At 38.2% G+C, this 22,099-nt stretch overlaps 1 protein-coding gene across 1 annotated transcript in view; it reads right to left on the bottom strand.

The window, feature by feature from the left end:
- Positions 1–22,099, bottom strand: part of barx1 (BARX homeobox 1) — an 81,674-nt gene that overhangs the window by 41,149 nt on the left and 18,426 nt on the right. The window lies entirely within an intron of this gene.

The raw sequence follows: 22,099 nt of genomic DNA, 5'->3' as shown, positions 1-22,099 counted from the left end.
CTGGTGTAGGGCTTTAATTGATGAGTGGCAGTGAAGAGGGTGTCTCAGCAATGGGCAGATAGAGAGGGGAAGGGGGGGGGGGTCGAGGAAGAGGGGTGATGGATTACTCTGACATCTGCTTCATTCACTTCCCAGCGCCGTCACCACAACAACACCATTGTGGCCCCCAAAAATGCTGTCCAGTCTCCCTGAGAAGCAGGCCTGCCCATTAGCGAAATGTTAACTATGCAAAATCCAGCTAACTTTTGGATGCTATTTATTTTGTTCCCTCTAAAGGCAAAGGGGATGGCAAAAAGAGAGGCTTTACCATTGTGAAGGATGATGTCAAGAGGAATTTCAATCCAAAAGTTAGAAAAGATCTTAGTATCACCCCTTGAATAATCGCCACAAAATGCTCCTTTGAGAATCGGATGAAAACTCATCAATAGGCAGCAGCGTGAAAAGGCAGCTGGCCAAACAGCCTTGGTTAAAGTAACATCGACACCCAGTCACCATGAGCTGAATCACAATATTGTGTGGTTTTGAAAAACCTTTTGGATGTTACTCTCTTTGGCTCGGGCTCCTGATTCTTTTCCACATTCTGAATAGCATGACGTTGGAGAGCTTAACACTTGTAGACGGAGGAGACAAGAAGTGTTAGAAGAACAATTAAGGGGAGACAAATTCCACATCTAGTAGCCTCCGTTCATTACGCCTTCACTTTCCCTTCACAATGAAGCCATTTAGTTAACAGAAACTCTCTGTGAAAATGTTCGTCTCGGAGTTGCTTTTTCTTGTCATCATGCCAATGTGTCTCCCCCCATTATATTATCATAGCTGCTTAATTTCAGATGTGCAGGGATCAAAATATTACCTTCCAGCATCACTTCTATGTAATGCGTAGAAATGACTGTTCATGCTGCAGTCGAGCGTGTTAGCCACCTGTAAGGGTGCATTTGCAAGAAAGTGTAAGTTAACTTAAACCGCCAGCCAGGTGTTCGGCATGATGGCAGAACATTGCCTATGCATCTCACCCTCGCTTTGACTGCTGTTCTTGGGTTTAATATCATGCTGTCTGCCAGCAACTGTTAATGCCAAAAGGCTATCATTGAAAGGCTAATTAAGATTCCCGCAATGTTTTCCTATAAACTGCGCTTTCACTGCCAAACCATTCATCGTTTAACGTCAACGCCTGTCTAGCAGTGTGATGGTTGAGAACCGAGCCTTCCCCAGCTAACGTGCGCTTTACGGGCCACTGTGGGCGCACCTGTGCACACCTGGAATTCAACAGAAGCCTTTGATTTATAGCTGCCAGCTCATCTATGTGAAGCTACTGCTGGAGCTTTGCCGGGACCAGGCCACAGAAGACTGGCAGTGTCCTCAAGAAATTTCCTGGCCTGGTAACTAAATCAACTTTAAATGTCATGATGACCGTTGTGCTATCCAATCTTTAAACCATTTTAGATAAGTGAGAAACATTGTTAACTTCATTGAGGTCACTGATTGTACTTTTGGGTGAGATGAGCTGTTAATTCAGTGTAGATTACTAAGTAGGTGAGTGTCATTCCTTTACTGGTCCTAAATAAATGACTGCCCACTTTTCACAAGATGGAACAAGTCTGAAAACTCCCCCTAAACTAATAAAATACTTAAGTCGTGCATAGAGCTATAACTTTTCTTTAAAAAATGTTACAGCACAAGCACACAGGTATTGTTGAGGATGAACTTTCAAAGAACCTCAGATATCAAACATAAATCAGACAACAAACTTTGTTAATTGTTCTCAGAGGGCACACAGAGACACACTAAATGTTCCACTGGCACACTTGTAATTTGCCAGTGGCATCCCTTCATTTATGACTGTTTGAGTGCCAAGAGTTCAACCCTGTAGCGCATCACAAACACCTGTTTAAGTGGAATAAACTGCATGAAATTATTGATGAAATAATTCAATCATTTAGCCTAAACGATAGCATATTTTCAATTCAAAATGGAGAAATTCCATAAAAAGGTTGAGTAGTTTGCATCACTGTACAGGTGCTGGTCATATAATTAAAATATCATGAAAAAGTTAATTTTTTTATAGTAAATTATTTTAAAAAATGAAACTTTCATTTATTCTAGATTCCCTACATGTAAAGTAAAACATTTCAAAAGTTTTTTTTATTTTTTATTTGTTGATTAGAGCGTACAGCTAATGAAAGTCCAAAATCCAGTATCTCAAAATATTAGAATATTTACATTTGAGTTTCATTAAATGACCATCCCTACAGTATAAATTCCGGGTATCTCTTGTTCTTTGAAACCACACTAATGGGGAAGACTGCTGACTTGGCAATGGTCCAGGAGACAATCATTGACACCCTCCACAAAGAGAGTAAGTCACAGAAGGTCATTACTGAATGGGGCGGCTGTTTACAGAGTGATGTATCAAAGTATATTAAATGCAAAGTTGACTAGAAGGAAGAAATTGGGTAGGCAAAGGTGCACAAGCAACAGGGATGACCACAAGCTTGAGAATACTGTCAAGTAAAGCCGATTCAAACACTTGGGAGAGCTTCACAATGAGTCAAATGAAGCCGGAGTCAGCGCATCAAGAGTCACCACACTCAGACATCTTCATGAAAAGGACTACCAAGCCACTTCTGAAACAGAAACAACGTCAGAAGCATCTTACCTGGGCTAAGGAGAAAAATAACTGGACAGTAAACAGTGGTCGAAAGTCCTCTTTTCAGATAAAAGTAAATTTTGCATTTCATGTTGAAATCATGGTCCAAGAGTCTGAAGGAAGACTGGAGAGGCACAGAATCCAAGCTGCTTGAAGTCTAGTGGGAAGTTTCTGAAGTCAGTAATGACTTGGGGGGGGCCGTGACGTCTGCTGGTGTTGGTCCATTGTGTTTTATCAAGTGCACAGTCAATGCAGCCATCTTCCAGGAGATTTTGGAGCACTTTATGCTTCCATCTGCTGACAAGCTTTATGGAGATGCTGATTTCCTTTTCCAGCAGGACTTTAGCACCTGCCCACAGTGCAAAATACACTTCTAAGTGGTTTGCTGACCATGATATTACTGTGCTTTATTGGCCAGCCAACATGCCTGACCCCTGAATCTATAGGATATTTTCAAGAGAAAGATGAGAAACAGTCGATCCAACAATATACAGATGATCTGAAGGCTCAATAGTGCCTCAGCAGTGCCACAGGCTGATCACTTCCATGCCACACTTCACTGATGCTGTAATTTGTGCTAGGAGCGAGTCATTTGCTGTAATATGTGCTGCCGACCAAGTATTGAGTGTACAAATGAACATACTTTAAAGAACTTGAACTTTTCTGTTTCGAAAATCCATTTTTTGATTGATCTTAGGAAATATTCTAATATTTTGAGATACTGGATTTTGGACTTTCATGAGCTGTACGCTCTAATCATCAAAATTTAAAAAAAAAACTTTTGAAATGTTTTACTTTACAGGAAAGTAAATCTAGAATATATGAAAGTTTCATTTTTAAAAATAATTTACAATAAAAAAATGAACTTTTTCACGATATTCTAATTATATGACCAGCACCTGTACGTTACTGTGGGCTGTTAAACATATCCATCACAAAACAGTTGTCAAATATTAAATATTTAGCTACTTATATCTTATCGCGCTGGAATTCACACTCGTCTTCAGTGAATGGTAAGCTGCGCCTGAGAAGCAAATCATGCAATGCGATTACGTCAAAATCATGCGTTTTAGAATTACGTTTAATCAAAACCATAAAAATCATCTTCATTTCTATCAGCATTAATGTCTTGGCCTTAACGTATGGCCTTCTGGTATACAATGCTTGACCAAACAACTAATCCTACAGTGACGCTAATCCTGTTGATGTGGTTATCACAGATCTGACACTATGCATTAGGATTCTTCTCTTTGTGCACACCACAAAACTGAGAATAGGAAACATCTATGGTTGCTCAACAGGTGCACAACCATAAATTTCTATAGTAATTAGAAAAAAAAAAAAAAAAAACAGCATTAAGGTGTCATATAGCCTTTCATCTCAAGAAGAGCTTGACAAAAGAACATATAGAAAAGTCTACTCAAATTATGTCTTGTATCGGAGCCTGAGGGACAAAGGGAACTCAGTATTTTGAAAAAGGATTAACAGTCTTACTGCTGACTTCCTTAGAAAAGAGAACTGCAAACATGTAGTTCAAGATCAAGATCAAGCTCCTCACACATAATATGACTATATTTACATATGTGTGCTGGAGTATCATGGTCCTTTGTGTGCATTCTATTTACATGTCACGAGTCAAAAATGGCTACAATCTGTATATCTCACCTCCATGGACAACATGAGCATGCAGAACAACAACATGTTGAGATGTTTGGTATAATAACAGAAGCTTATAGTTGAGCTTGTGATCATGGAAAAAAGAAAAATTGTATTATGCCACAGGACTGACTTGTATACATACATATATATATATATATATATATATATATATATATATATATATATATATAAAAATTAGACATGGCATCTAAGAACTACTTTGCTATTTTTGTTCCCCATTATTTTGTTTCTTTTCCAGATGTTTGATTCAAGAGCAGCTTCACTCCGTGGTTTCCCTTGGGTACTAAAGGGAGGAACGACATGCACACTCTTCCAAAATGGCGCTTTAATTGTCTTAACAAACTAAAAGACATAGAATGAAATTTGTATATGTATATATATAGATTGCACAGCATGTTAGCTTGCTTATTTTGCTCAAAAGCATGATCTATTTAAGTCCACATCATACTAACAAGAAACTATGCTTCTAACCACAGGTCGAGAGCTGTAGCTCCAACTACACAACTTTCTAATGCTGTTCACGAATGTTCCTTGGAACTATGGTTTAGGAAAACACCAATTCTTTGAACTAACGATGCTTTCAGGAAATGCACCACAGTATGACTTTCATTTTTTATTTTTTTGTGCAAACTATTTCTTTTAAGAAGGGTACTAAATCTGAAGAGAAAAGGTGTTGAGGAATTGCCAAACCTGTGAATGTGCCCAACCATATTCTAGCATCAAAATTACAAGTTCTTAAAAACAACATAATCTCTTTATTGCGTGTTGGTTTGTGTTTATTTGGAGGTTGGGTTGGGCTGGGTGGTAGAGGGGATTTGGACTTTCACTTAAGACACATTCCAATGGTTAGGAGTTTTGTTGCTGACAGTTGTAGCGTACGACACAGGAGGTCCCGCGAGGCTTTACAATGAAGCTGATCTCTCATGTTGCCATAGGAAATGCCATCAAACTGTTCTTAATTACAGATCTCCCTCCCTGCTGGCCTCTCCTCATCATGTGTGGCATGTGTCTAAAATTACACTCCATGTATAATGTCTTCCCAGACCTGTGCCAGCTTGTAACTCAACCCAATTTGTGGAATATAGAGGAACAATATTGGAGGGATATTTAAAGCACACAGCCCAGGTGGAGGTAGGTGTTTGTACGTTAAAAGACTGAAGTGTGCTTCATCGCTTCATCCCTTTAGATGTGTAAAGAATGTGTTAATGACTCCAGTCAAAGACGACCTGAGCACTGGAGGCCAAACAAATGGGAAGGCTGTGAATACATCAGCACGGGAGCAGTTCCAACTTAATGCGGTGAAAACTGTAATTTTCAGAGAAAGGAACAGAAATAATAGCAGGATTATGGCGGTAAAGCAGCCATGTCCGTGGCCTAAAGCACAGGGATAAGTGTACATTTGCTCTTTCCGTGCCTCAAGTTCTAAACAGAGGAGGATGTTGGTTACTTTTATCAGGGTTTCTGTGAATCGCTTTAATCTACACGCTTGTATGATCTGAAAGTATTTTATTGCTACTTGTGGTATATGAAATTATTAGATAAATGGGAGGTTGTGATGTTTTCCTTTTTTAATATTTGGAAATGAGATTTGAGATAAGAATCAAGTAGATTATTATCAAAGTCATACTAGTTGTGGCGTAAACATAGGGTTAGTTCACCCCTATAATGAAAATTCTGTCATTAATTACTCACCCTCATGTCGTTCCACACCCGTAAGACCTTCGTTCATCTTCGGAACACAAATTTTTATATTTTTGGATAAAATCCGATGGCTCAGTGAGGCCTGCGTTGACAGCAAGTTTATTTACACTTTCTAATGCCCAGAAAGGTACTAAAGTTATATTTAAAACAGTTCATGTGGCTACAGTGGTTCAACCTTAATGTTATGAAGTGACAAAAATACTTTTTATGCACCAAAAAAAATATCAACAATATCTAGTGAAGGGCGATTTCAAAACACTGCTTCATGAAGCTTCAAAGATTTACAAATCTTTTGTTTCGAATCAGTTTTTCAAACTGCCAAAACAAAGCCTCGTTGACTTTGGCGCTCCGAACCACTGAAGAACAAAGGATTTGTAAAGCTTTGAAGCTTCATGAAACAGTGTTTTGAAATCGCCCATCACTAGATATTGTTGAATAAAGTGGTTATTTTGTTTTTTGTTGCACACAAAAAGTATTCTCATCGCTTCATAACATTGAGGTTGAACCACTTTAATCACATGAACTGTTTTAAATATAAGTACTTTTTTGGGCATTTGAAAGTGTAAATTAACTTCCTGTCAATGCAGGTCTCACTGAGCCATTGGATTTTATCAAAAATATCTTAATTTGTGTTCCGAAGATGAACGAAGGTCTTACGGGTGTGGAACGACATGAGGGTGAGTAATGACAGAATTTTCATTTTAACTAACCCTTTAATAAGTCTAAATAAGTATTACAATATTATTGCTAGTGTCTGTGAATGCACGTGTGAGAAAAAGAATGTGGAATTCATATTGAAAAACGAAGCATGAAATAGTTTAGGATGACAGCTTTGCGTTACTGGTCAAATATGCCATCACGGCATTAGAATTATTAATTCGTTATTTTTCATCACCTCTACAAGAGCACAGTTAGCGAAAGGAATGTAGTCGATCATCTCTGATGGTCTCCTTGAAAGAAGAAATAAAAACATTAGCACTGCAGTGACAGAGCAAACCATGGCAAGCCTGTATTTTGAACCGTTTGATGACAGATAAACTCTGCATCACTTAAATTAAAACAATTGAGTCAGCCGCAAAAGGTATACAGTGACAAAAGCACTTCATTGTTCACATTCATACCTACACTACTGCACTTCAGGTTTTTGTGGATGTTTGCTTGTAAGGTACACTGCTTTCAAAAAGTACCCATTACAGACAAGCATTCCTTTGCTTATTCCAAACAGTACATGATTCATTCAAGTTTTCCAACCAGTAGTCATGACAGAAAATATATACCTAAAGACCATCATTTTATAGCATGATACTTTGAGACGAGAAGCCCCAAAGCAAAAAGCCTAATTATTCCTCAACAAATTCATGCAATAATTGCAATTTAAGAATCACCCTCAGTTCACCGCAGTTCAAGGCCAAGTGTTTGATTTCAACGCCAAAGGCACCAGACTGAGTCCTGTATGATAAGTACAGCAAGCCAAGACTTTCTGGGCCCAGAGGGCTTCAAGGGACTTTTGCTGCCCTCTCTTTGGTTCACCCCCCACTCCCCAGCACCACCACACCCCAGAGATTTAAGAGCGCTCAGGAAACATGAGCAATGTTTTCCTCTTTGAGTTATGTGACCTACCTGGCTCTGGGGCTTACCTGTTCAATATGTCTGAACTCCGACTAGTCATATTTCATAGTACAGTAATGACCCTGGTTATACTAGACTTTGGTGACTACATGGTCTCAATATTTTGCATTGTATTACTTTCTAACTTAAGTTATACAATTTATGAATGACAATTCTCTAATGATGTTTTCCAAAAGAACGTCTCTACCTTTAATCCCTTAAGATGCTTATGATTGCAGTGTTTGCTCACTAAGACAAAGAAAACCTTGGAGCGAGGCTTATTGAGAACTTAACGCATCATCAACTCAGACTGGCTTGAAATGTGTCTCATCATGCATGTCTACTGAGAAACAAGAACAAGTACACATGACAAATTCCAATGTTGCATAATACTTCTGTGACTCTTCAAACTGTTTGGATGTTCTTTCCATTAGTGGAAGAATTTTTTTCTTCTTCATTTTTTCCAAGTAAGCTGCCATTTTATGTAGGACACTTGGATCATTTATTGATTGTCAAATAGGATTCTGGATCAGTGAAAAAATCCACTGCCTTCCATCTACCAGTTCAATACGAGGTCACCTTTATGACACTGCAAAGCGAGGTGAATAGCATAATGACTCTGACTACGTGGCTTAGTAATTTCAACTGGCAACACCAGCTGAGTACTGTTTCACTGAAGCTCCTTCCAGAAAACAAGTTTGAACAAGCAACAAGATGCAGATTCTTCAGGGAAAAGAGTTTGGCTCAACTGCATGCCAAGAGAGTCTTCAAGGAGTGGCAACGTTTTGCGTTCAAACTATCGCAGCCATACACGAGAATACAGACAGCATACGTGCATGTAACGTATAGCGCAACATTGTTTGGTGGATATCAGGTAAATGAGCGGCTCTTTTAAGAAATAACAATACTGGCAAGCTGAATTTCTGCCATAGGTGACACACTTGGCAATGACCTTTAAACTTGTCTGTGTGTCTGATATTCTGACAGCTTTGGCACAACAAGAAAGAGAGTGTAAGGGATCAGACCCGGTTTTGAAGTGCTATAATACAATTACAGTTGCTCAGGTTGCACAAGCACAACTGTGTAGACTAGAGATAGCTTGAAACACTCTGACACGATGAACGGGTAGATTTTAGCCCAAATCAAGTAGCTGATTTTAACCTTTTTAGCTGTGAAATATGTGAAACCCTATATTTTCTCAGATTTGTTTGCTTAACTGAAAGTAAACACAATTATGTTTTCATGCACTGTACAATATGCCTAGCTCTGTACATGATGTAGTCTTTGAAAAAAAAAAAGCAATTTTCTCAGCTTTTTGTTTAAAATGTTGCTTTATTTTTTGATATATTGCATGTACAGATGTTCATACAACAAAATATTCTAGAGGCCATGAAAGTTTTGTGAAAATGATAAAAATGGCTGGGAATTTTTTTTAAAAACGCTGGTGGAGAAAGAGTTAAACCCCCCAAAAGTAATTCCACCTCATAATCTTGACCAGTCTTAATGGATTTCTTAAAAAGATATGTGTACCGCATGAAGTCATCATGATGGCCCTGGCCTGGTAGATCTGTGCACCTGGCAATGGCGCAAGTTTAAGCAAACAGATGTGGGAAGCAAGTTCATATTTCTGAGGCAAAGGAAAATAAGACTGTTTCCCTCTACCCCTATTCCAAGTGGCGCATTCCCCTTTCCCAGGGTTGCCTCATGTTGCTTGTTGCTGTCCCCCACTATCATTGTTTGGACAGCTTGAAGCTTCTTCAAGAATGGAAAGTTGATATTTGGACTGAAACCTTTGAATTGACCACTTGCTGGAACAGTCAAATCTCCACTTGGAGGAGGCCTGGATTTTAATTTATTTAATATAACTACATACAAGATAAAAATAATATATAAACAGTTTTTTGTTGTTGCATTTAACTTTTGCTGGTTACAGGAAAGTTCATGCATTGTGCTTTGCTATTTGTAATTATTTTTCTATGTCTACGTCTTCCTTTTTTTTTTTCAGCATCTCATACCATAAATGCTGCATTTTTAAGATGCTGTCAAATTCGAAAAAATGATCCCGAGATGTGCCTGTATTCTCCTCCATTCTGCTGTTGATGAATTCAGGAATGGGTTCCGTGTGAACGCCCCATATAATGTTACAATTTTCCTTGTCAGTTCTGCATGCTCAGGTTAGTTGAGTAAAGAAGCTTCATGAAGCTCCACTGGCTGTCTCCACAGTTCAGCGCTGGGTCAGAGGAGACTGTGTACATGTCCTTCTCTCTTCAGAAAAACACAGCTGGGCAGCCTGTGCTGATGTCAGAAGAAGACACAAGGAGAGATGTTAATTAAATAACTCTTCCTGCACTGTCTGACCAATGTGGAATTAAATGGTGGGGGAAGATGACATTCTACACATAATTTCTGACAAAGAGCATCAAGTGGAACCAAATATGGCTGTATCAAAGGTTAAAATACATTAGTTCTTAGTTCAAATCTTAACATATAGAGTGGAATCTGATAAAAAATGTACGTTTTTTTCCCTCCTGGTTGTAGTGAGCATCTCTGCTCAGACCACATCCTAGCAAGAGAACTCAGCAGCAGCCAGTACAGACCTGTTCCACAGAGATATACCTTCATCTTATGTCATGTAAGTGTAACACTGTGCTGGAATGTCTGCTAGGGTCCTGGGGGCCACTCTCCCATTCAGCAAACAATCACTGCCAGCTAATAAAGGAGGTATTTGTGTGATATGTCAGCGGTTTGTGTGAGGCTTAGATGGAATGAGATGGTGTGGGGAGATAGCATTCACAGCCTCTCCAGGAGGGGAAACATATACTATTATTACCAGAAGCCATTGTCACAGCGAGCTCTTTGAAATAAAATGTGGCATGGCACTGTCAGCCGATACTTGTGCGATCAAAACCCACAATAATTCGCAGCTCCTCAGGAACATTGATCTCCAGTTACTGGAGGAACGGCTACAAAACTGTTAGCTATTCAGAGTGACCCTGTTTGTAAGGTGAGAGAAGAACTTTTTTGGGGATCTAGAGGTTGATACTAGCAGTGAGTAAATTATTCTTATAATTATTTTAAATATTATTATTATTATTATTACAAAATTATAATAAGAATAGTTATATATTTATACTATTTTTTTTTAGCATGAACAAATTACAAAATTACAATTCCCTTGCTAAAAGGCTAATCACAGCAGAAGTGATGAACATACAGAAGTCTTAAAGGTGCCCTAGAATTAAATATTGAATTTAGCTTGGCATAGTTGAATAACAATAGTTCAGTACATGGAAAAGACATACAGTGAGTTTCAAACTTATATAAATTATATAAATCTCATTTGTTTAAAAGACCTCCGAAGAACAGGCGAATCTCAACATAACACCGACTGTTACTTAACAGTCGGGGTGTACGCCCCCAATATTTGCATGTGCCAGCTCATGTTCAAGCCATTAGATAAGGGCAGAACGTCCGGATGTGCACAGCTGAATCATCAGACTAGGTAAGCAAGCAAGAACAACAGCGAAAATGGCAGATGGAGCAATAATAACTGACATGATCCAAAATATCATGATATTTTTAGTGATATTTGTAAATTGTCTTTCTAAATGTTTCGATAGCATGTTGCTAATGTACTGTTAAATGTGGTTTAAGTTACCATCGTTTCTTACTGTATTCATGGAGACAAGAGAGCTGTCGCTATTTTCATTTTTAAACACTTTCAGTCTGTATAATTCATAAACACAACTTCATTCTTTATAAATCTCTCCAACAGTGTGTAATGTTAGCTTTAGCCACGGAGCACTATCAAACTTTGTAAAGATCCATTTTGAGGGTTATATTAGCTGTGTGTACTGTGTTTATGCTGTTCAAGGCAAGAGCGAGCTCCGGGGGAGGAGGAGCACGAGAATTAAAGGGGCCGCAACCTATATATCGGTGCATAGTTAATGATGCCACAAAATAGGCAGTTAAAAAAATGAATAAAAAAATATATGGGGTATTTTGAGCTGAAACTTCACAGACACATTCAGGGGACACCTTAGACTTATATTACATCTTTTAAAAAGATGTTCTAGGGCACCTTTAAAAGTACAGTAAGTGTCAGAAAGTGGAAAATGGTCAAACATAAAGTGGGTTCAGGGCTCGACAATAACTTGTTTGCTCACCAGCCACTATGGCTAGTAGTTTTCCAAAGTTAGCCTCTCAGCATTTTCACTGGCCAAAATGTTGACATCAATACCATGGGGAAAACTGACATATTTATCTCATAATTTGGCAGCAGGTATATTAGGCTGCTGTCACTTTAAGATCTGACACACTGATCCATTATACCTTATACACATGCATTTTCTTTCTCAACTATTTACGTTCACTTAAAACATAACTGTGTTTACATGAGTACTCGCCAAGACCGGCATTTTGACATTATTTTGTGTGTATTTGACTTTTTAAGTGCAATAAGCAGTGAAAAAGAACTCAATTTAGTACTGAGAGAATGAGTACAATTATGTGCAATTGCACGACGAAATACAAGCCCTGTAACACCAACAATATTCATCCAGAGCAAATGAAAAGAGTGAGTGAAGGGAGGCGGGTTTGTGTGTCAACTTGCCGTCGGAAAGATGAGAAAGTGAATAACTGGTAATAACTGGTGCAGCTGGTATCGTCTATCTATTCTGTGGAAAATGAGTATTGGAAGTGTTTCAGATATTTCAGTATCAATATGTATGAAAAATAAACAACATTTCTGACAACACTACACATACTTTTTAAAAGGCTACAATTGAAAAATGTATATTATATTATATATTATATATAAAATTCAACCCGCCAAAGTGGCAAGTAAAAGGGACTGCATTACACACCACTGCTGAAATCAACCCGCATTTAGTGGGTTGGCGGGTGTTAATGTCAAACCCTGAGTGGGTTTATGAAACACCTGTTGCTGTTGTTATAAGAACATGACTTCAGTGGCACAACCAAATAATTATGAGAAATAAAGCTTTCCTCTGTATGTCTGTCACTAAGACTTTGGGCTAGTCTATGCATGATTAAAAACACTATTTGTTAATCTCCAAAACATGGACACACATAAGCTGTTTTACTTTCATTTTCCTGTAGTGTATCCTGAAGCTACAGACTTATTAAAGCCATTTATCATCCCAACTACCAAAAGATGGTAAGGGTGTTGATGGCAGTAGGACTGCCCTAAAATATGATGTGGTTTTAAACAACTACTTTTAATTCTGCAAGTCACCAGCACTGACTTTTGTTTTGAATACTGTCTGATGAATTATTTTTACCATATAAAGTGCTGTGACAACCGGTTATGGAATCATATCACAAACGTTTTGACGAGTCAATGTAAAATGAAAAACCTCATTTTTAAAGAACTTAACTAGTTACCCTATTGGAAACTTTACAAACCTGCACTGTACAAAGAGATTTTGAACATTTCTGAATATTCCAATTGAGCGGAAGTTATTTTGAAATAATATTTAAGAGCAAATTATTAATTTTAAAATAACTAATATGTGACGTTTTTGTTGGTTGGTTTTATCATTTTTGTAAATTTAATCTGGAAGAACCGATATTGCAATATTCTGGTGTATAACAACAAAAAGTAACTTGACAGCTTCAGTACTAGCAAATGACAAGCACCAGAACTCAGACAAAAACAGAGAAAGTACATGTAATATGGTACACTGCACCCTTTTAATAACAGAAAAAGTCTGTCTCCAAGACCACAATGTGTGTTCCAAAAGGGACATGGTGTTATTTGTCTGACCAATTCAACTACTGAACGTTCACATCTGCAACTCAACAAAGTGTAAATGAACTCATGATCTCATCACTCTGCTGATACAATTACGCCTTTTGGCAGACGAATCAACATATTTCCAAATTAAGCAATGCTTTGCTTGGTAACTATTGTGCAGCTACCCTTTATTGTTTGTATGTACGTCTATGAAACAATTTGTGATTATGTTTATGGATATTACATTTGCAATTTAATCTCACACATGATTTTAAGCAGAATTTCATGTTTATGAACACATTTCCTGAACTATTTCATAATTACAAAATAATTGGTCTATTGTCCTATGGGATGAGTGATCCACTCCAAAACACTGACATAATCAACTTGAAGCCTTGCTAAAATTTGTCACTGGTCATTTTGAGTTCATTATCTTCCCAAAAGCAACATTAAAGCACACAATAATATGAGACACCATGGGGCCTCATTTATAAAGCGTGCATACGCACAGATCTTAGAGTGTGCGTACGCATAAATCCAACGTGAACGCTCATATTTATAAAAACGGTCTTTGACGTGGAAAAGTGCTTAGCGCCACGACAGGGTCTGAGCAGATGTATGCACTTTTCCTTGTCAGATTACTGCAGGTTTTTGGAAATCTAAGCTATTCTTGCAGCTCGCCATTCTAAATTAAAGGATTTGGATGATGACTGGTGATCTTTTAAATGTAAATGACATTAGTGAGGCGTCGTTTACAACGTGGAGAACTGAAACCATTCAGCTGCGCGCAAGTTCGAGATCATTTGCGATTTATAGATTCATTCATTCTATGAATCACACGTACGCATAGTTGAGAAATTATTGCAAGATCAAATGTAGGACCGTTTCTACGCAGCATTTTATAAACGAGGCCCCAAGTCCCCACACCATCAAGATGCTGAACAGCAGAGCAGTGTCTATCCGTGTGCGTTTCTGTTGGGTTAGGCCCCTTTAAATGCATGCATCCCAGCTTAAAGGAGGCAATAATTTTCAGACGGTCAGTCTTGGTAACCGTGATAAAGCTGCCTGTCACATTTTTGTCCCTAACTACAAGAGCTCCCATTCAGGCCTGCGTCAAGCATCTCCAGGAGTGCCACACAGTCACCTCTTTCCGGCCCTCTCTGCATTCAAATGTGATCAAATCAAAAGGTGACTTTCCCTCACAGCTGGGCGGAAAAGCGGATTAGGTCAAAGCAGCAGAGTTCCCCCTGAATCCTGACACTGAGACGGGTGAGAGGAGGCGTGTGAGAGTGTGTCCGTATGTGAGAGAGAGAAAGAAAGAGAGAAGAATCGTGTTTGCAGCCAAACAGCAAAAGCTTGCTGTGTCTGTCAGACTCCCATCATTCCCAATGGCAGGCGGCCAGCGATGGTGACCTGTTGTCTAAAGACTCGTTGTCAGTGCAGAATCTATAATGAAGTTGATTCTATTTATCCAACCCTTCTCACTTACCCGAGCTCTTCATCACAGTTCACATTCTGACCTAAATGTTCTAAATATCATTAGAACTTTGTGAATAAACTAATTGTAATTGGCAGACAGCATGTTCTATCATTCATGGTGTTTTTTTTTTTTTTTTTACAGGGCAAAAGAGGGTGTGTTTTCTTAAACTGCTATGCTCTCAAAGTTAAGCTGTTGTATTGAATCGTACTTGGTGAACACTTTGTGTTGCCTCTCCCCAGATCTTCCTGTGGTCTAATCTGACCTAGATAAAAGAAAGAAAGTAAGCCAGAGTGAATGTTAAGGCAGATACATGTAGAAATATAGGAGAAACTAATTATTAGAATCAATATTAGTTTAAACTTAAACCACTGTACTTACTTTGAGAATGATTTCCTAGTTCTGCCAATGATTTGATTGTGAGGAAGTCAGTCAAGCATTATCTTGGATGTGGAGAGCAAAGGAACATTTCAAGTGTAACAGATCAACATCAATGCACCCATTTTTCTGCGCCAGTTAGAAAATGAGGCTGTCACTTCTAAATGTCTTAATGTCCTAATGATCTGCTTTCCCATGTCCCCAAGATCCTTATGAAACTCGAAAGGTCCAGGGACAAGAGTGCCATCTGCAGGCGACTTCATCTTTGTCACTTCATAATGCTTTTCCTAAGGAAATGAATGCGTAACCGTGAGAGCTTAACTTCATACAATATAAACAGCTATAAATAACTTATGAATTCACTTATGATGTGTGAATTTCAAACAATCTGAACAGCTATAAACAAATTATGAATTCGCTTTTGATGTGTTGATGAAAACAGAGGTTTTGTTGCTGCTGCTGTTTTAAACAGGTGGAAGCATGCTGTCAGGCAGGCAATCAAGACAGGAACTGAAAGACATGTTGGGACATCAAAAGATATCAGCTAAAGTTTAATACGCGCCATATAGGAAGATCTTTGGAGGCGTAAACATGATAATTAATGTACATGCCATGCCTCCGTCGGCAGTGCTGACAGATATAGTGTCCTTCAGAGGGTATGCGCCCTTAATTGTTATTTGGCACGCACCTGACAAAACAAAATAAAGGGTCATGTAAAGTTGGTCCGTGCACTATTTCTGAATTAAGGTGCTCTTAAACTTGTCAGCGTGTCAGAAAATTTCTCAGAGCCAAACATAAAGTGATGATAATCTGTAATTAAATATCACTGATGGATATTTATATTCTCACTACTATGAGCTTTACTAATAAAGAGAGAATGAATGTTTAAAATATATAATCTAGTAAAACAACTTTTTTTTGCTAGACTCATTTAGCATACAAATAATGTTACTTTTTAAGCACTAGTATTTAAAAAGGCATAAATCACCAAACAATCTATTAAAATAAAACACCAGAAAGTACATGTGCATCCCTTTCATAGTAGAGAAAGTGTTTCCTTTCCACAGGGAGCACACGTGGAACATGACTGACCGATTCAACTACTGAACATTCACATCTGTAACTCAAAAGTGCGCATTAACTAATGATCTCATGCCTCTGCTGATACAATTACGGGTTTTGGCAGACACTCAGACATGCTTCCAAATTTATTATGCTTTCTCTAGTTACTATTGTACAGCTTCCCAGTCACTTCCTACAGATTGACAGAACCAATTTGATGGCTTGTTTGAATTTGCTATTGGTCATGCTGAACTAATCTTCTTAGGAAGAGCAAAAGTAAAATAGACCATGAAACCACCTGAAAGATACAGTATTTTCAGTGTCATGTCATTCTCGGTCTTTATGGTTTCCCCCATGATGTCTTTTTTGTTTCATTTAAACTCTTTCAAATTTATCAGCTGATATTAATGTGGTTTTTTTTAATCAACTAGAAGTTCATGAAAATTTGTACAAATTATTTTTGCATTTATACAAACCTGGGAATCTAATATTTTCAATAATTTGCCATTTTACAGGTCAAAACATGGGGTACACAGCAAAATCCCCAGAGTTAAATTAACTCTGCTCAGAGTACATATGGTCCCTCTCTAAATAGTGTTAAAATAACACTGAAGCAGAGTTAAATTTAATGAGATAATTAAGCATTTAATTAAGTAATGATTGTGCATTAGTGATGAACACCTGCTGTTAACAAGCAGAATCACTGAAGAAATAAGAAAAAAACACAAGAACTAGTGACTTAAGTCACAGCCTTATTAACTGCTTAATTATCTCATTACTTTAACTCTGCTTCAGTGTTATTTTAACACTACTTAGAGAGGGACCATATGTACTCTGAGCAAAGTTGATTTAACTCTGGGAATTTTGCTGCATAGGTAAGTTTTTTTTTTTTATTATTTTGAAAAAAAAAAAAGTCACTTATGCTGAACAAGGCTGCATTTATTTGATCAAAAATACAAAAAGTAATTTATTCCTTGATGGCAAAGCTGAATTTCTTCTTATTATCATATCTTGAAATTGGTTGTGTTGCTTAATATTTTAGTGGAAACCATGATCCATTTTTTTAGGAGTTTTTAATAAATAAAAAGTTCTAGTATATCTAGTAAAGCGTTCTGTCACATCACCACAAGACAAGTTTGAGTTTACGACACAATAACAGGACTTTGAAGTCTTTGTTTTCGACTTGGTGGTCTGTGGTCGCTGTTTACTGAATCCAAATCAAGGCTTTCCGCCTGGTACAGTGTCCAGCTCTCACCTGTCTCAGCTGTGTATACACCTGTCATCACTCCGCTGTCACCTGCTTGCTCTGCACACACACTGCCGAGCGCTGCAACACAACTATACTCCTCAGAGGGGCAATTACATCCCTTTGGAGTGTGCATGAAAGGTTATTCAACACTACATAAACATAGTATTATGTTTATAAAGATAAAGGTAGGTTAAAGTCAGGTAATGGTAATGGTAAAAAGTAAAGGCACAGTCAAACACCAGCACACATTACTATATCCATGTTTTAAAAACTGTATGTTTTTAAATTTCTTCTTTTAAATGTTCCTTAACTGCTAATCACTACTTGCCCTCTGGGCATTTTTACCCCTCTGTGAGGCATTAAAATATATTCTGTCATATGTTTACATCAAATATTTTAATGTTCATCAAAATAAATTGTAATAAAACAGTTTTAGGGGCATTTTTCAATGTTTTTTTCTTCTCTAAACTTTCCGTTTTACTGCATTTCCTAGCATTTCCAATACTTTGGCATCTGAAAATCTCTAGTATAACTCTTTGGCTTTTAAAACTTTGAAATGCTACTGAAGTTTACAAGGAAAAGCGTTCTCACCTCAGGGCAATTCTTTATCAAGGTAAATGGCAGACATTTGTGAGCAGACTACAGTTATATTGGTCTGATGGTTGACATATGTTTGCGCTGACAGTGGAAATATTTGTGCCTTGTGGACATATATGTGACTTGAGCTTGCTCTTCAGGTAGTTTCGACATTTTGCATTAGATGCGGAAAGCTTGAAGCCCAAGAGGTGCCAGCAGGCCTGAAAAGACATCAATATAATCTATTCTTTTCATCCTGTGCACTAATTAGTCACCCAGATCTATGGTCGGAGATAACATCGAGGGGTTGCATGGATGTCGATAGTGTTGTAAAGAGTGAGAGAAAGATTCCTCAGACAATGGAATGTTTGCTAACAGACAAGGATATCTTAATTAAGCATGGCAGTCAACAAGAAGCACTACAGGAGTAGCATTCAGCTAGGCTGCTCTGAAGCCATACTCCTTAATGCTGAAAGACTAATGGCACTAGCTTGAACTTCCCAGCAGGTACGGTTTGTCCATCAACAACAGAGGTAAAAGCCTGAAAACTGGATACCTGAGAGCTACACTCTACCTACTACTGCAGCTAGACATTTTATATTTGGGTGTCTGGGTTCGGCGGGGAAAATAACGGTGACAATGTGTGGTTTCCGCATCAAGTGTGAATTATCTATGTGATTGGATGATTCACACTTTCGGTCTGGCTGTGTATATTTTATGAGGTACCTAAGGCTATTGCAAACTTGCTGGCACATGGAGTTTTAATATGTCACCATATATCAAACAATTTTTTAATGTTATTATTAAGGCAGAGCTGATCAATCACCCGACTAAATTTCTTGGTAGGTGTGGGATCTCATTAAATATCAAAGGTCTTAATCAAAACATATTTATGTACTGCTAAAAAAGACGTGTGAAGTCATGGAATGAACAATTATGTCTACATGTGCCCTTTGAAAAAAGGCATGGGGGAAAATGGGAGGTTAGGTGTTGTTGTGATGTTAGCTTAACACACCTTGAAGAAAAATATTTAGTCTCTCCATTTTCCACCAGGATTTTGTTGGCTGCGTATAAATAGTCACGTAATTTTATTTTCCACCCTCATCGCAGATAAGTCAAGCGTTTGCACTGACACAAGTCACACATTTCAGACCATTTATCAGATGTAAGAGTGCCGTGAACAGTGAAGTACCACCCATGAATATTAGAAAATGCATACCTGTATTGTACACGGTCCTCCAATATCAAAGGTTGTGATCAAAGATCATTCTTGACAGCATCTCTGGCTTTCCACTCATGAAGGGTGAAATGGATTCTGGTGAAGGAAAACCCCAGCAGGGTTCCTTTGATTTCCATATCTGCCCAGGCCACATCATGCTCTGTTTTCTCATACATGTTTGGTAGCTTAAAATCAGAGTGAGATGGGAATTTGGGGGAATTCAAGGGAATTTGAAGAGACAAGCGAGTCCAGCAAACAAGTACCTCGACCACAAATATTGAGCCGAGGGGAGAAACTTCAAGCTTGTGGTTTTCTCAGTGGAAACTGCAGGTAACCTCAGTGTGAGGCTAATTATGTCTTCACGAGCGTGATGGGGCCAGACAACAGGAAAATTACTGAGCAGTCTAAACCCATCACGATGGCGGGTAAGCACTACGTTGGATCAGTAGCTCATCACACAGCTGTTAGAAGCAAGACGGCATTCATTTCCTGCAGGGTGTGATGAAAGAACTGTCACTTTCTGAAGCCTCTGATCATGCTGAATGAGAGCTTCATGAAAGAAGCAGGTGAAATTATGCAAAATGGATTCAAGAGTAAAACGTGATCACCTAATTCCAGGGTTTCAACTGGGGTCTGTGGAGATGTATAAAACATTATGTGAATGAACATTAATTTGACTTGATAAGCACTACATACATATAATGTTAATGTTTCAGTGAAAACTAAGGGTGTGTTCATACTTGGCAGGTTTGGTTTGATTAAAATAAGTGCGTTTGTTCTGTTAGTGTGGTTTATTTGAATATGTGTGAATGCTGCTATCTAAACCCTGGTGCACACTAAACAAACGGACCAAGACCCACCTTTTCAGGGGATCTTGGCCTGCTTCCAAACAAACTCTGGTGTGGTTAGACTGAAATATGAATGCAACATGGACCAAATACATCTAAACAAACCAAAAGCAGGATCTCATGTCACAAGATACAACCCTAAAAAGGACAGAATGCTCAAGGATACTTGGTCCTTCTCTTCATAGCTACTATGTTGCCATTACAATTCAGTACAGGCGTGAGAGCCGCCATCTCCTTGCAGCAGATCTTCATCTGTATGTGTGCCTTTTTTTCTTTTTTCTTGTATCTTTAGGTTGACAGTGTGAATGCTAAGCAAACCAGGACTTAAGGCCCCAATATACTTCTTTTTCGTTCTTCGTTTAGGGGTAAAACGAAGTTCGAAATGCGTGAGTATACTGCAATCGAACATCTGACGCCACCCACACTGCTGAGAGCAACGGTTAGATGAATATGTAAATAGCCTACGTGCTGATCACTTTCTATTCAGTAACAAACACAACAAAAATGAGAAAACTGCAAGCATTTTTTATAGAAAGCATAAGAAAAGCGTCTGATCATAACAACATGGGTATGTTAGCACGAGCTCTGCAAATTAGATCTCTAGTCACGTCACGTTTATTTATATAGCATATAAAATAGATGTTTATTCAATATATTGCTTAAAAGTAAGCAGCTTTACAGTATCAAACAGTGTCAGTGCCTCATTTCATCAGAAGCACAACTTCATTTTGTACTATAAAGCGACTATCCTGTTTGTTCATGTTTTCACCCGTGGAGATCTTACCTCAACGAACTCTACAGACCAAATGATTCAGAGAAGTCTTCCACGCGAATGAAGGCGGAGCCTCCTATTACGTTACCTTCATGGACCAATGGTGGCATGAAGGTGTTTTGCAGCTGAAGCAAACTTTTCCTGAAAGTTCGCTTTGGCAAGCCGTTTCGAACTTCCAAAAAGAACACAAAATGAACTTCGTTTTGGCCTGATTTTGTTTGAAATGACGTCACATCAATTCGTTCTTCGATTTCGTTTGAAGTATATCAGGGCCTTAAAGGATTAGTCCACTTTTAAATATACTTTTCCTGAGAAATTTACTCACCCCCATGTCATCCAAGATGTTCATGTCTTTCTTTCATCAGTCGAAAAGAAATTAAGGTTTTTGAGGAAAACATTCCAGGATTATTCTCCTTACAGTGGATTTCAATGGCTACCAACAGATTGAAGGTCCAAATTATAGTTTCAGTGCAGCTTCAAGGGCTTTAAACGATACCAGATGAGTAATACGGGTCTTATCTAGCGAAACGATGGGTCATTTTCGAAAAAAATACAACCGTTTATGCTTTATAAACAAAAAATCGCCTTGAACGTACTTTCCGCTTCCGCATTCTTCATAACGCTTACGCTGAATGTCCTACGCCTTCCCTATTCAAGCTACGGAAAAAAAAAAAACTGGCGCCGCGTTCGTTCCGTAAGTAGAATAGGGAAGGCATAGGACATGCAGTGTAAGCGTTAAGAACGCGGAAGCGGAAAGTACGTTCAAGGCGATGTTTTGTTTATAAAGCATAAACGGTTGTATTTTTTTCGAAAATGACCGATCGATTCGCTAGATAAGACCCTTATTACTCATCTGGTATCGTTCAAAGCCCTTTAAGCTGCACTGAAACTGCAGTTTGGACCTTCAATCTGTTGGTAGCCACTGAAATCCACTATAAGGAGAAAAATCCTGGAATGTTTTCCTCAAAAACCTTCATTTCTTTTCGACTGACGAAAGAAAGACATGAACATCTTGGATGACATGGGGGTGAGTAAATTTATCAGGAAAAGTATATTTAAAAGTGGACTAATCCTTTAAATGTATCATTTTCTTTTTTGGTCCAGATCAAAAGAACCTGAAGAGA

This window comes from Megalobrama amblycephala, linkage group LG21 (genome assembly GCF_018812025.1).
Source record: "Megalobrama amblycephala isolate DHTTF-2021 linkage group LG21, ASM1881202v1, whole genome shotgun sequence".
In the NCBI taxonomy this organism is placed as follows: domain Eukaryota; kingdom Metazoa; phylum Chordata; class Actinopteri; order Cypriniformes; family Xenocyprididae; genus Megalobrama; species Megalobrama amblycephala.
The sequence above is the reverse complement of the archived record's forward strand: the minus strand, read 5'-3'. Positions and strand labels throughout refer to the sequence as shown.